The following is a 15,756-nucleotide window of genomic DNA, read 5'->3' as shown; positions in this document are numbered from 1 at the left end:
CCCAGAAGGCAGGTGGAGGACATTTAACTCTGAGACAGTGAAGCCAAACTTGCTTCACAACAGGCAGGAGGTGAGGGAGGTGAAGGGGAGAGGCCATTGAATAGCTTCTCTTTCTGTCATCATTTTGCTTGTGTGCTTATTTAAATGCTTGCTTAATTACATAAATGAGGAGGGAGGCAGCAGAGGATGTGGCCCTGGTAGGCTGGGTCCAAGGAGAGTCTGGGGGATGTTTGAAGAAGTGTAGTGATGGGGGCAGAGTCAAGATTCCTAGGGATAGCAGCTGCTTAGTGTGGTCTGGACAAAGACTGGTGGTCTGAGAGGAGATCAGGGACCCTTACATCTTCTGGTCTTCAGTTGAGCAAAAGGTATGCTGATATAGGACACAGAAGTGGGAAATTGAGCTCTGACCTCCTCCAGAGTGAGCCCATAAAGGCGACCACAGATCAGGCTGAGGTTGCCCTTGGGTGGTATCTTGGTCTGTTCAGGCTGCTTTAACAAGACACCATAGACTAGGTGGCTCATAAAGAACAGAAATTTATTTTTCACAGTTTGGGAGGCTTGGAAGTCTAAGATCAAGGTGCCAGTAGATTTGATGTCTGGGGAGGGCCACTTTCTGATTCATAGATGTCACCTTCTTGCTATGTCCTCAGATGGTGGAGAGAGTGAATAAGTTCTTTTGGGCCTTGAGTATATAAGGGCACTGTCTTAGTCTGCTTTGTGTTGCTATAACAACATAGTATGTTCTGGGTAATTTATACAGAAAAGAAGTATATTTGGCTGATGGTTCTGAAGACTGGGAAGTCCAAGTGCATAGCACCGGTATCTGGTGAGGGCCTTCATGCTGTTTCATCCTGTGACAGAAGGTGGAAAGGTGAGAGAGGGTAAGAACAAGAAAGCCAGAGAGGACTAAACTCACTTTTATAATAATCCATGCTCTGGATAATGAACTTCCCCCTGAGATAATGACATTAATCCATTCATGAGGGCAGATCTTTCATAGTCTAATCACATCTTAACCATCTCACCTCTTAGCACTGTCAATGCCAATTAAATGTCAATGTGAGATTTGGAAGGGACATTCAAACCATAGCAGGCACTAATCCCATTCATGAGGGCTTTTTCCTCCTAATCACCTCCTGAAAGACCTCACTTCTTAATGACATCACGTTGTTGATTAGGTTTCCACATATGCATTTTGGGGGGACCCAAACATTCAGCTCATAGGGGGTGTGTTTGGGAGGTGAAGTGAGGCCCTGGCTTTTCCTACCTATGGGAGTCTTCAATGTGAATGGATATTAGGGCAGGTGGTGCATTAATGTGGGGTGGATGTTTGCTTGTGTTTATTTGAGTAGATCCCTGAGGCTCCGTCATCAGTTAGCAGGAGGGACTGGGAGTCCCCCATGCATGCAGGACCCACTGAGTGGCCCTGGCTGAGAACTGGGTAACGCTATCTATATGTTTTGGAGAATTCTTTAAGAGGTTAAAAATCACTAACCAAATGGAGTTTGGAAATCATCCATGGCTTCCCATATTCTCCCCACTTCCTGCTTCCCAACTTTGCCATGAATGATTAGGAGATGATTTCTCTGTGACTTCTCAGCGCAATGGCTTTTTTTCACTGTTAAATTCAATCTCTGCTAAGGAAACTGTTCAGGGCCACTGTGGAGGTGCATGGCTTTTCAAGAGGGCTGCTGGCTGGATTTCAATCCTCCTTTCCCTACTTGGGTGCCCTGCTGAAATTGCCCTCCACTTTCTTGGCCAAACAGAAAAGCATATAAACTTGCTATTTTAATCAGGCAAAGGCAGCTTGAGAAGGACTGAAATGCACTTTTTCAGTATGTAGATTAGTAGGAGTAATTCTAAGAGCCCTCCAAGACCAGGCTGGCAGCCTGAGCATTGGCAACCTTGGGGTATTTTATTGAGTGAAGTGGGGGCTTTGTAAAGACCCGAGATTGGCTGGGTGAAGATGCCGTGTTTGTCCTTCAGGAGGGTAATCCAGGCTCTCAACCTGGGGAAGGGCCATTTATTTTCTGACGGAAGATTCATTCCACTTATTTATTTAGTTTTTGCCAAGGTGAACACTGAGTTATGACTGCTCCTGGTTTATTACAAGTATCTCGGGGCTCCGGGCAGTACAGTGCAGATGTGTTTGGAGTTTAGAGCAGGCACGCAGGGTCTGGAAACCAACTGGCTTGAATCAATTCAGATGACTATAGATTGGTCTTGGGGAAGTCAGTTTCCAGGGCAGTTTGCTTGCTGTTCTCAGGCTGCTTCATGGCATGGTGACCCTAAAGTTCTGCTGGTTGGGGGCACTCATTTACCCTCAGAAGACAGGTGGTGCTGCGCTGGGAGGTTGATGTGTTGGACACTGATGAACATCGCAGCATCCTTCGTGGTCTGGCCGCCTTGAGCATAGGCATTAGTTGGGTGCTATCCTTATCTGCTCTCTACCTCTCCACCCTGTAGTCACTGCAGCCTTCTGCTTGTGAATGGCTACACTTTCCCCACCTGTTCGTGTTTATCACCAATGATGGAAAATCCCTTTCCTCCAGTGTAAGGGCCAAAGGCATGCACTTCATGAATGGTTATCCTCTGAAAACAGGCATGAAAAGGACCACTTGCCATGCGGGTCATTTTCAACTGCAGTTCCCTTCTGGAAAGTTTCTATTTCTTCTCTTTAAACAAAGCTCAGGAGAGAAACATGCAAAGCTGAATCAAAATGATCAAAGTTGGGAATCACCCAACCAAACTCACTGAAGGTGGATTGATGGAGAGTCATTCATTCATTCATCCATTTTTATTCATTCGTTAAAAGGATGTTTAGTAGGTGGAGGAGGAAATGCCTTCTAGGTAGTAGAGGAAGATCAAATAAGCATAATATTCATTGCCTCTTTCCAAGGAGCTTACATCTATCCAGGAAGTTTATGCATATACCAGATTTATTAGCAACATCTTATACTTTTAGAGTGCATTATAAGGAATTCTATTAGATATATGCAGTGTGATTGTTGAATAGTTTTCTTAATGCTATTTATTGAATAATCTCATGATGCTTTTTTTTTTTTTTTTTTTTGAGACAACAGAGTCTCACTCTGTCACCCAAGCTGGAGTGCAGTGGCACGATCTTTGCTCACTGCAACCTCCGTCTCCCAGGTTCAAGCTATTCTCCTGCCTCAGCCCCCCAAGTAGCTGGGATTACAGGCATGTACCGCCACACCTGACTAATTTTTGTATTTTTAGTAGAGACAGGGTTTCACCAGGTTGGCCAGGCTGGTATTGAACTCCTGACCTCAAGTGATCCACCCACCTTGGCCTCCCAAAGTGCTGGAATTACAGTTGGGAGCCTCTGTGCTTGGCCTTGTAATGCTATCTTAATCTTAAACTAAATTCACCTCCATCTGAAGTTTACCTGTTTCCTTTAATATATAATTTCCATTGTATATAAATATATCTTATTTTCCTATTTTATTCTCAATGGATATTTGGGTTGTTTCCAGTTTGTATTAGGAAATAGCTATTAGCCATCTTCCAGTTTGTGAAAATCTCTTCTGTTTCTGGTCATAAATTATTTATATATATATTCATAATAAAAGTCTTTTTCTCCAAGTCTTCCAGATGACAGTATCTTTCTTTTGCATGAAATTTTTTTTGTGTATAATTTATATTGCTTTTTTCTATTGTGTTTTGTAACTCAACACTATGACTTTTTTTGTAGGCTCAGTATTTGTCAGTAAACAAGGTGTATAAAGAGTCTAGCTTTGGCCAGGCACAGTGGCTCATGCCTGTAATCCCAGCACTTTGGGAGGCTGAGGCAGGAAGATCACGTGAGGCCAGGAGTTGGAGACCAGCCTGGGCAACATAGGGAGACCCTGTCTCTACAAAAAATTAGCTGGATGTGGTGGTGCATGCCTATAGTCCCTGCCACTTGGGAGGCTGAGGATTGCCTGAGCCCAGGAGTTTGAGGCTACTGTAGGCTATGATTGTACCACTGCACTTGCACTTGAGCCTTGGTGACAAAGAAAGACCCTGTCTCTAGGGGAAAAAAAAAAAAAAAGAATCTTGCCTTCTTCACTTTATCCCAAACCTGAGATAATATTCCCCACCCCCACCCCACCTTTTTTTTTTTTTTTTTGAAACGGAGTCTCGCTCTGTCGCCCAGGCTGGAGTGCGATGGTGCAATCTTGGTTCACTGCAACTTCCGCCTCCTGGGTTCAAGCGATTATCCTGCCTCAGCCTCCTGAGTAGCTGGGATTACAGATGCGTGCCACCACGCCCAGCTAATTTTTATATTTTTTAGTAGAGACGGGGTTTCACCATGTTAGTCAGGCTGGTCTCGAACTCCTGACCTCGTGATCCACCTGCCTTGGCCTCCCAAAGTGCTGGGATTACAGGTGTGAGCCACTGCGCCTGGCCTCCCCTTTTTATCCTTAGTCTGGTGAGAGATTGATATGCATGCCGTCTCCAGTTTCCAGAAGACATTCATGTAGCCCATGGCTCTGGGCAGAGGCGGGGGGTCTCAATGGTCTTTCCTGCTGTCTTTGCTCCCTATGCTACAGAATTCCCCATCCCTGTTGTTTGTTCTTCCCCTCTCCTTCTCTCCTTCTCTCCAAACTACTCTTGTACATTCAGTCATCCTAGGAATATTTTGGCTTTCACCTGTGCTGTATAGATAACCCAGGATGCGACATACCAACCCATGGCTGCAGTTAAGTTGTGTTCCCCAAATGAGCTTAAAAAAGAGTGCTGCTGAAGTGGGCTTGGGTTGAGGAATAGACTCCCATGGAAAACAGTTGCTGTGAAGTAGGGAGTGACTGCATGATTTGCTGTCAATGTATTGTGGTGAGTCAGTCTTCCTTCCTTATGTGCCACTGTAGTTCCAAGTGTGGGTGGAAATGGTGTCTCTCCAATTTCATTGGTGGGGCAATTAGCAAAAATTCTCAGCCTCTCACATGTGTGCATGTCTCAAAATTAATATTTCTCTTTCTTTCTCTCTCTCTCTTTCTCTCTCTCTCTCTCCCCCCACCCTCTCCCTTTCCTCCATTCCTCCTTCCTTCCTTCTTTTTTTCTCTTTTTCTTGAGACAGAGTCTGGCTGTGTCTCCCAGGTTGGAGTGCAGTGGTGTGCTCTTGGCTCACTGCAACCTCCACCTCCTGGGTTCAAGCGATTCTCTGACTCTAGCCTCCCAAGTAGCTGGTACTACAGGTGTGCACCACCACACCCAGCTAATTATTGTATTTTTAGTAGAGATGGAGTTTTGCCATGTTGGCCAGGCTGGTCTCGAACTTCTGACCTCAGGTGGTCCACTTGCCTCGGCCTCCCAAAGTGCTGAAATTACAGGCATGAGCCAACACAGCTGGCCTCAAACTTAATATTTATACTGATACACTCTTCTGCGTATTGTAGGGGGTATTTTCATTTGAGTATGGGAACAGACATACCAGACTGCCATCCTTGGAACCTGGGGTTCCATTTTAGTAGTTGACCAGTGTCACTTCGACTATTCCAGAGTCACTGCTCTCCTGCAGCTCAGTTTTGTCTAGGAGCCCCTATTTGCCTCCTCTAGATGACTTTTTTTTAAAAAAAAAATTTTGACAGAATCTCGCTGTGTCACCCAGGGTGGAGTGCAGTGGCATGATCTCAGCTCACTGCAACCTCTGCCTCCTGGGTTCAAGCGATTCTTCTGCCTCAGCCTCCCAAGTAGCTGGGGTTACAGGCACCTGCCATCATGCCCAGCTAAATTTTGTATTTTTAGTAGAAACGGGGTTTCACCATGTTGGCCAGGCTAGTTTTGAATTCCTGACCTCAGGTTATCTGCCTACTTCAGCCTCCAGAGTGCTGGGATTATAGGCGTGAACCACCATGACTGGTCTAGATGACTTTTAATGTTTATTCAGGACTTTCTTCAGCCTCTGGCACTGTTGTTCACACCTTTGTTTTTGCAGTCCATCACTGCCTTGGTACTCATGTCATTACCTAGATCCCCTCCTTCCTCGTTTCTACGTATTTGTCATCTCCGCATTCATTGTGTACCGCTCATCCCCTGCCTGCTGAAAAATGTTTTAAATGTTTTTTTTTTTTTTTTTTTTTTTTTTTTTAAAAAAGGCAGCCACAGTGGCTCATGCTTATAATCCTAACTACTCACGAGGTCGAGGAGGGAGGATTGCTTGAGCCAAGGAAGTAAGGCTGTAGTGAGCTATGATCGTGCTACTGCACTCCCTCAGAAAAAAGAAAACAAAAATAATTTTTTTAAAAAAGAATGGAAAACAGATATTTGCCATGCATTCCTAAACCTCTATAGATTTGAAATTTTTAAAAAAGATTAAAGAAATATGAGGCACACTCTTGTCTCCTGGGGTTGGTTTTTGTTGCCGTCTGCCTGGGCATCTACATGCTGATGACCTCAAGATCTATTATCTCCAGTCCTGCTTCTCTCTTGGATTTTAGACCTAGTACCTGTAGTCCTGTGCAGGTATTTCACAAGTCCCTTAAACTCCAAATATCTAAAGCCAAAATGGATTTTCTTTATTCTTGAAAACTGCCCCTTGTCTGGGATTTTTCCCAGGAAATTATATTGCCAGTCAGCCACAGCAGTCATCTGGGAATCATCTTTGTTATCTCTTGGTCCTTACATACAGTTGTGAGCCCCACATATTTTGACCTCTCTACGTATTGTATAACTCTTCCTTCCTCTCTGATCACACTGGTATTGCCTCGGGTCAGGTTTCCACTTCCTAGACAACAGCATTCACTAGAACTAATCTTCTTGGGTTTCATCTGTGATCCACCTACATGTCAGTTCAGTTCGATATCATTGGAGGGATGCTACTCAAATGCACACCTAGTTAGGTTATTCCTTGGCTTAGAACTTCTTGTTTTGTTTGTTTTATAAGACAGTGTCTTGCTCTGTTGCCCAGGCTGGCGTGCAGAGGCACAAACATGGCTCACTGTAGCATTGACCTCCTGATCTCAAGCGATCCTCCTGTCTCAGCCTCCCAAATAGATGGGACTACAGGTGTGGGTCACCACACCTGCTAAATTAAAAAAAAATTTTTTTTTAGAGATGGGGTCTCACTATGTTGCCCAGGCTGGTCTTGAACTCCAGGGCTAACGTAATCCTCCCACCTCATTCTCCCAAAGTGCTGGGATTACAGGCATGAGCCACCACACCCAGCCTTGGCTTATAACTTTTATCTTCTTTTTTTGTATATATACACATATATATGTATTTTTAATATCTCTTTAGTTTTAAAAAATTCAAATCCACAGAGGTTTTTGGAAAGTACAGTGAATATTTGTATATCCTTCACTTATTTATTATTTTTTAGAATTTATTTATTTAGGTTTTTCAGGCAGGGTCTCGCATTGTCACCCTGGTGAGTTCAGTGGTGCCATCAAAGCTCACTGCAGTCTTGATCTCCTGGGCTCAAGTGATCCTCCTGCCTCAGCCTCCCAAGTAGTTGGGATTGTAGGCATGAAGCATTGTGCCTGGCTTACTTTTTAACATTTTTCAGCATTTAGGTTTTTTTTTTTTTCTCTCTCTCAACACACACACAGACACACACACACACACACACACACACACACGGAAACACACACAATTTTTTTTCAAATCTGGAATTTTTATTTGGTTCTTTTTTATAGTTTCCATTTCTTTGGTGAGATACCCCATCTGTTTAATCATTAAAACAATAGTTTTCTTTAATTCTTTGAATATACTTTCCTATGTTTATAGTAGCTCTTTAAAGTTCTATGTGCTAAATCCAACATCAAGGCTCTAGGCCATCCTGGGATTGGTTTTTATGGACTTTTTAAAAATACTGTGGTCAGATTTTCTTGTTTCTTTGCATGCCTGTGAATATTTGATTATACGCTGAACATTGTGAATCCTATATTAGAGTGACTACATGTTCTGTTATCTTTCTCTGAAGAGTACTAATTTTTGTTGTAGTAGGTAATTCAATTACTGGCTGACCACGTTGAACTTGTGTAGATTTATTTTTATGCTCTGTTAGGGCAAATCAGTGGAAACTAACCATCTCTTAAGAGGTGGTCTTTCTAGTGTCTTAGCTGGATGCCTGCAGTACTAATGAGGTTTTTCCACTATCTGCTGCTTCAGTTATAGTGTTTGTTTTCTATTCTCAACCTCATAGCAGCTGCTTCCTGGTAAGTCTTATTTAATCTCACCTTGCATCTGGATAACATAGGTTTCAACCAAATGTTCATGGGGAACCAACACACGGGCTTCTGATGTTCATTCTTTGCATAGTGTTCTTCTCTCTGCTGTCCTACCCTGCAGATTCTAGTTCCTGCAGCTACTACATGAATTACGGTTGGGAAATTGTCCCCAGGCAGAGAGCCAGGGTGAGCATAGGGCTCACCATGTGAATTTCCCTTCTCCTTGCAATTGTAATCTTGTGCTGCCTGTTGTTATTTGCCTGAAAACAGTTGCCTCATATACTTGGTTCAGTTTTATTGTGCCTGGCTTATGGCACATGGTGGGAGGGTTATTCTTGCACACGTTTCTTTGTCATACCCAGAAGTCTGTTACAGTTTTGTGCGCGCGCGCGTGTGTGCGTATGTGTGTGTGAGGCAGGGTCTCCCTCTGTTGCCCAGGCTGGAGTACAGCTCCAGCTTACTTCATCCTCCACCTTCTGGGCTCAAGTGATTCTCCTGCCTCAGCCTCCTGAGTAGCTGGGACTACAGGTGCACATCACAATGCCTGAATAATTTTTGTATTTTTTGTAGAGACAGGGTTTGCCATGTTGCCCATGCTGGTCTTGAACTCCTGGGCTCAAGGGATCTGCCTGCCTTGTCCTCCCAAAGTGTTGGGATTATAGGCATGAGCCACCATGCTCAGCCTGTTACAATTAATTTAATTTTATTTTGTTCATCTGAATTAGTTAAAATTGTCAACCATTATAGCACTTTACCTTTTAACATTTTGCTTCTGCTTATCATTCTTAAATAGCTCTCCACAGCCTACAGCCATGTTACCGGTATCTAGACTTGGTGACAAAGTGCATGAAGTCCTGTGTGGCTGAATCCCTTCTTTTTTTGGTCTGCTTCAACTCCCTGCTTACCCTCCACACGGTCCCCTGCTACCTTGGGCTCCCTCCTCCTTCTCCGCTTTTGTTTAAGCTGCTTGGGCCAGACATATTCTTTGTCTGCCTGGGAAATCCCTACCTATGCATTCAACTTTTTAGTTTCAATATTGTCACTTGTCATCATCATAATCATCACATTTAAAGCTTATTGAGTGCTTGCTATGTGCTAGGCATTGTTCAAAGTGCTTTATGTGCATTAACTCATTTAACCCTTTCAATCATCCTATTATGCATGTACTATTATTGTAATTTGTATTTATTTATTTTTAAAATTTTAAAGACAGGCTGTCATTCTGTTGCCCAGGCTGGAGTGCAGTGGCATGATCATAGCTCACTGCAGCCTCAAACTTCTGGGCTCAAGCAAGCCTCCCATCTCAGCCTCCCGAGTAGCTGAGACTACAGGTGCACAACACCACGCCTAGCTAATTTTTAAATTTTTAGCAAAGACAAGGTCTTGCTATGTTGCCCAGGCTGATCTCAAACTCCTGGCCTCGACCAATCCTCCTTCCTCAGCCTGCCAAAGTGCTGGGATTACAGATGTGAGCCAACACACCCGGCCCAGGTACTGTTATTAACTACATTTTTGCAAATGTGAAAAATCCAGAAGTTAAATAACCTTGTCCAAGGTCACATAACCAGCATCTGTTGGACCTAAGAGCCATTCATTTTTATGTACTGAATCCTGCTCCCTGTGAGATGAGACCCTGTGTGCTTCCCTTGTACCCGTCACATCACCATCACATGCATCTCTGCCACCACTGTGACACATGGGTGAGCACTTGGCTGATTAATCAAATTTCAGTGGGTGGAGAGATATTTTTAAAGTTCTGTGTGAGCCCAGAGTGCTCCTTACTGAGAGGGGAGGTGCCCTGCAGCCCAGGAAAGGCTGGCCATGAGCATGATTTTATGCCAGGAGGGGGGCTGGTTTCTGTGCAGTAAGCTCTGGAGGGCCCTCTCCACCCGCCACCCATCTGGTCCATCCTACGTTTTCTTGTAATGAAGGTCCCCCCATCCCCTACTGTTTTCTCCCCTGCTTTTGCCGGTTGATTTCAGGATCCCAGAGGCAAACTCAACTTGCCTTTTTTGGAGACACTTCTCTCTACAGGCTTTCTAAGAGGGGGTTTGAAGGAGGCAGAAACATTCCTGTTACAAGAAGAGAAGCTCACAACTCTTATCTGATGGCTCAAAGTTCTCTCCTCCAGAGGAAGCCTAAAACCTACGCAATGCATGAACCACATCATCATCCCAATAAGAGGGGGAGTGTCAGATATAGAGCTCTGCCCTGAGCTGGGAATTAGCTTTACAACTTACATCTTTTATCTACCTGGGTACCTTCCTCCTGGAGGCTTGACCTGCCTTTGAGCCTCGAGAGAAAAATCTTTTGTGGAGAGTTGTGAGGCTTTGTTAGCAGGGGAGAGCAGGGATTTCTCTGAGGGTAGCTGCTTCCAAGGGCCCATTCCTTAAAGGGACACTTGCTAAGTCTTCTAGTAGTTTCCCGCATGTTGTTCTGAAAATGCATTTTGATAGCTGTGACCAAGAAAGAAACCCGAGCACCTACCTTCCCCGCCAGCTTCGTGCTGTTAATTTGTAATTTATATTCTGCCTGTTTCCAAAAGCGATCGAGACATCATAAGATAAAAGAAAAAACACAACTGCAAAAGCTGTCAGAATAGAAATAGAAAATAGAAATCCACACACAAGGAGAAAGAAAAAAAAATATGGCAGCCCCTTAAAGGAACACATTGGCTCGGAATGTGGATGACATTAGCTGCAAACTTCCAATTGGTTCAGGCAAAAAGTTAAACACCAGTTACCTGATTCCAATGATGGCCTTAAAGTGTCTATTGGAAGAATGGTTTTCTCCATTATATTTTAAACAGGAACTCTTTGCCGCATATTCAGATTATCTAATATAGAGGTATTTTGTATTATTTCAGACACATTGGTGGCTTTCAACCTTATCTCACTATCAAATTTCTGTGGACTTTTTCAATACATATTTCTTCTAGTGATAGTAACCTATCATGGTGGCGATTCTCAATGAGGAAAGAGGTGCTCATACTAGACTTTCTAGATGCAAGGAGATAGGGGTACATTGTAGTTTAGTTTTGTGTGTGTGTGTGTGTGTGTGTGTGTGTGTGTGTGTGTGTGTTTTTTCTGAGATAGGATCTTAGTCTGTTGTCCAGGCTGGACTGCACTGGTGCCATCACTGCTCACTGCAGCTTTAACCTCTCAGTTTCAAGCGATCCTCCCACTGCAGCCTCTCAAGTAGCTGGGAGCAGAGGTGCGTGCCACTACACCTGGCTAATTCTGTTTTGTTTTTTATTTTTGGAGAGATAGGGTCTCACTGTGTTTCCCAGGCTGGTCTGGAACTCCTAGGCTCAAATGATCCTCCCTCCTTGGCCTCCCAAAACGCTGGGATTACAGGTATGAACCACTGCGCCCAGCCATTGTAGTTTAGAAAGCCTTCCCAACAGGTGATCTAAATACTGGCTTTAGAAAATGTTTCCTGGGTTCTTATTTCTAGGAACCCTGCATGAGATAGCAAGCAGAGGGTGGTATCTTGTTATGCAAAAGAACCTGCTGCATCTTAAAGCATAACCTTGACTTGAGCTAGTTGAGGAACAGGAGTAACCAAGTGTTTATCTCAATCATAAAATCACCTTTATCTTGTTCCTGGGGAATCTTTCACTCTCAACAGAAATGCATCATAATAGATCTAGTAAGGTAATTAAGCCCCATCATGCTTCCCCAGATAACTAAATGAGTTAACCTGTTGAGTAGAGTTGTTCAACATTATCCATCTGGATGCTGAAGGGAGTTTGCCAAAACCCATCTTTCCGACGTTGGCTTCACTGACACGGAGCTGTTTCTCCTTGCAGTAATTGGCCAGCAGCAGGTTCAGCTGTTCCCTGTGACAACTCAAGAATGTGATATTAGCAACATGTCCTAGCAGCAGTGACTCACTGGTCTTCTGTCTTCACAGTGGCATCCAGGGCATCTAAATTTTGCTCCACTCATTGCAGGTGATGAGTTAGGACACACCCATTTAAAATACAAATTTGCTGTATCAACGTGGTCATTAATATTTACTTCTTAAGCAGGAAGAGTGTGGAATTTACATCCAGGTCTGTATTGCCATCTTACTGTATAACAAATGACTCAAACACTTCCTGGTTTAGCTTGGGCATGGTGGCTCATGCCTGTAATCCTAGCACTTTGAGTGGTGAGGCAGGAGGATAACTTGAGGCCAGGAGTTCGAGACTAACCCGGGCAACATGACAAAACCCTGTCTCTACAAATACCACAAAAATTAGCCAGCAGTTACATGGATGGAGCTGAAGGCTGTTATCCTTAGCAAACTAACGCAGGAACAGGAAACCAAATGCTGCATGTTCTCACTTGTAATCCGGAGCTAAATGATGAGAACACATGGTCACATAGAGGGGAACAGCACACACTGGGGCCTGTCAGATGGTGTAGGGCAGGTAGGAGGAGGGAGAGGATCAGGAAAAAATAACTAATGAGTAGTAGGGCTTAATACCTGGGTGATGAAATAATCTGTACAGCAAACCCCTATGACGCAAGTTTACCTACAGAACAAACCTGCATGTGTACCCCTAAACTTAAAAGCTGTTAATAACAACAACAACAACAAAATTAGCCAGGTGTGGTGGTGCATGCCTATGGTCCTGGATACTCAGGAGGCTGAGGCCGGAGAATTGCTTGAGCCCAAGAGTTCCAGGTTCCAGACTGCAGCGAGCTATGATCGCGCCACTGCACTCCAGCCAGGGCAACACAGTGAGACCCTGTCTCAAAAAAAAAAAAAAAAAAAGAATATCCTGCTTATTCTTTTTGAGGAGGAAGTGTTGTAGCAGATTAGGATCTACAGACAGATCTGTAATTTTAAAGCGTTGGAGGTTTTTCCTTTTTTGAAGATATATTTTGTTCAAAGATCTTAACTGGTTTTTATATGCAATTCTGGAATTGGGCAACACTTCATTCTATAAAGTGAGTGTTCTTATGAGCCGAGCAGAGAAGTTTGGTTTTATAGACAGAAAAGGGCTGAGGAAAGCAGAACCAGAAAACAAAAAAAGCAGATTGATTGTTTCAGAGTGACTTTCCTTGTAAAGGTTAGAGCAGAGGGACTTCCTTCTCATGCTGGCTAAAACGGGCTTGCTTAGGGATTTGGCTACCAGCTCTCAGTCTCCTGACTTCTCAGAAGGTCATATAAACCACTTAGTTTTGGCTTGGTCGTGTGGAACTTTTAGCATGAGGAACTCCATTTTGGTTTGGTTTGGTTTATTGGGCTGTGTGCAGGAGCTCAGTCCAAACCAATGGCCTCCCATCAATTTCACTTAATATTTATGCAAAGCAGTTCAGCAAGGTAAAAGGGGAGTGAACAGGGAAGGCTGGATGGCCTAGACCCTTGAAGCCTGCAGGACGACATTAATTTGGGGAGAATTTGTTTCATCCTTAAGGCAGTGCCTAAATATATCACGTTCATCCCTGGGAACAAACATAGTGAAATGATAGGCATGTAGTGACTGCTCAAAAATACTTGTTGAATAAATGAACACTAGTTCCTGTGATAAGAGAACTTTGTCAAAAAATGAGCTCGGTAGGCTGGGCGTGGTGGCTCGCACCTGTAATCCCAACACTGTGGGAGGCGGAGGAGGGAGGATTGTTTGAGGCCGGGAGTTCCAGACCAGCCTGGGCAATATAGTGGGCAACATAGCACAGGCTGGGCAACCAGCTTGTACAAAAAGTTAAAAAGTTAGCCAGGTATGGTGGTGGGTACCTATAGTCCCAGTTAGGAAGCTGAGGGAGAAGGATTGTGAGAGCCCAGGAATTTGAGGCTGCAGAGAACCCTGATCATGTCATTGAACTCTAGCCTGGATGAAAGAGTGAGTCCCTGCTTACAAAAAATAAAAATAAAATAAAAATAAATTAAAAGCATGGTTGAAGATGCATGGCATTTGACCTACTTCACCACCCCACAAGTTTTGATTTTCTCACCTGTACCATGTGGATAATAGTATATACTTTATAGGGATAGTAAGAGGTAATACATGCAAAGTGAGGAATTACTATTCCTACTATTGTTCCTATCCATTGGGCACGTACTGCATGCCAAATACACACAGTATGGGAACAATAGCAGGAATAGTAAATTGTTGTTATTGTTATGATGATGCTTATTATTTTGACGGAACAAACCCAGGCAAAGGAGCACCACCCCAACACTGGGACAAGTAGACAAGTAGTAGCTCTTTAGAGGAGAAGCAAAACACTGGACAGGGTCCAGTGCCAATTGTTCTGCCAGGACAGGCCCACTTCACAATGTGAATGCCCTTAACTGGAGAGGCCTGTCAATAAATGGAAGAATCTGGTCAACCCATTGTGATTCTTTGTGTCTTAGCTCTAAGCGCACAAGGATACCTTTCCTACTCCCCCATCTCAACTTCAGCACTTTGTATCGCAATGGCTGTCCTCACTGGTTTGGAGGTGAGAGACTAAATTGCCAGTGAGAGGAGAGGGAAGAGGAACCAATAATAGTTTCCAAACCTTGAATTGTCCTGAGGGATAGAACCAGGATCCTCTTAAAGAAAATGTAGTACATATACATATATGTAGTACATATACTACACATGGAATACTATGCAGCCATAAAAAAGAGTAAAATCATGTCTTTTGTAGCAACATGGATGCTGCTGGAGGCCATTATCCTAAGTGAATTAATGCAGAAACAGAAAACCAATACTCCGTGTTTTCACTTGTAAGTGAGACATAAACATTGGGTACACGTGGACATAATAATGGAAACAATAGACGCCGGGGACTTCAAAACAGAGGAGAGAGGAAAAGGGTGCATTGAAAAACTACCTGTTTGAATAGTACTAGGTTAACTATTTGGGTGATGGGTTCCATCAAAGCCCAAACCTCAGCATCATGCAATATATCCATGTAACTAACCTGCACGGGTTACCCCCTGAATCTAAAAAGAAAAAACAAACAAAAAAGGCCAAGGATCCTCTAAGACCTGGGTTTTGACGTGGGAAACAGTGCAGATGGCTGCAAATCCAGGCCTTCCAAATCCTCCGTGTGAGGCTTCCAAGGATCAGGAGGGAATGTGTCCATAGATCTCTTTTTAAAGTTAACGGATGTGTCCCGCAATACTTATTCCCTGGGTTGGAGCTGCGGTGGTGATGGGAGATGGGGAGGCTGAAATCAAGGCTGGTTGACCAGCACTCACTCCCCTATGGAAGGGGACACTGGAGGCTCTTTGAGTTCAACACACGGAAATATTTCTCTGCCTTCCTCTCTAAAGCAGGAGGTGGTGTTTGAAGAGCGAAGCTTTCTGAAATGGAAGAGCCCAACCATCCATCTTGCTGGTGGTGGATGTTAGCATCCCTATATTCAGGAGTGTTCCTTTTCCCTGACTATTCTCACTCCTCTTGCGGTTTCCCTAACCTCATCTGGTTAAAATACAAGGCCATTTTTGTTTCAATGGTGCTTCTAAACTCTACTCATCAACTTCAATATTAAGAGTTTGTGGCTGGGCCGGGCGCGGTGGCTCAAGCCTGTAATCCCAGCACTTTGGGAGGCCGAGACGGGCGGATCACGAGGTCAGGAGATCAAGACCATCCTGG

The 15,756-nt window shown here is 43.9% G+C and overlaps 1 protein-coding gene across 2 annotated transcripts in view; it reads left to right on the top strand.

Moving 5' to 3' along the window:
• CALN1 (calneuron 1) overlaps positions 1 to 15,756 on the top strand; it is a 722,396-nt gene that overhangs the window by 208,508 nt on the left and 498,132 nt on the right. The window lies entirely within an intron of this gene.

Source organism: Mandrillus leucophaeus, unplaced genomic scaffold (assembly GCF_000951045.1).
Source record: "Mandrillus leucophaeus isolate KB7577 unplaced genomic scaffold, Mleu.le_1.0 Scaffold42, whole genome shotgun sequence".
In the NCBI taxonomy this organism is placed as follows: domain Eukaryota; kingdom Metazoa; phylum Chordata; class Mammalia; order Primates; family Cercopithecidae; genus Mandrillus; species Mandrillus leucophaeus.
Note: the sequence above shows the minus strand (reverse complement) of the source record. Positions and strands in the feature narration are given on the sequence as shown.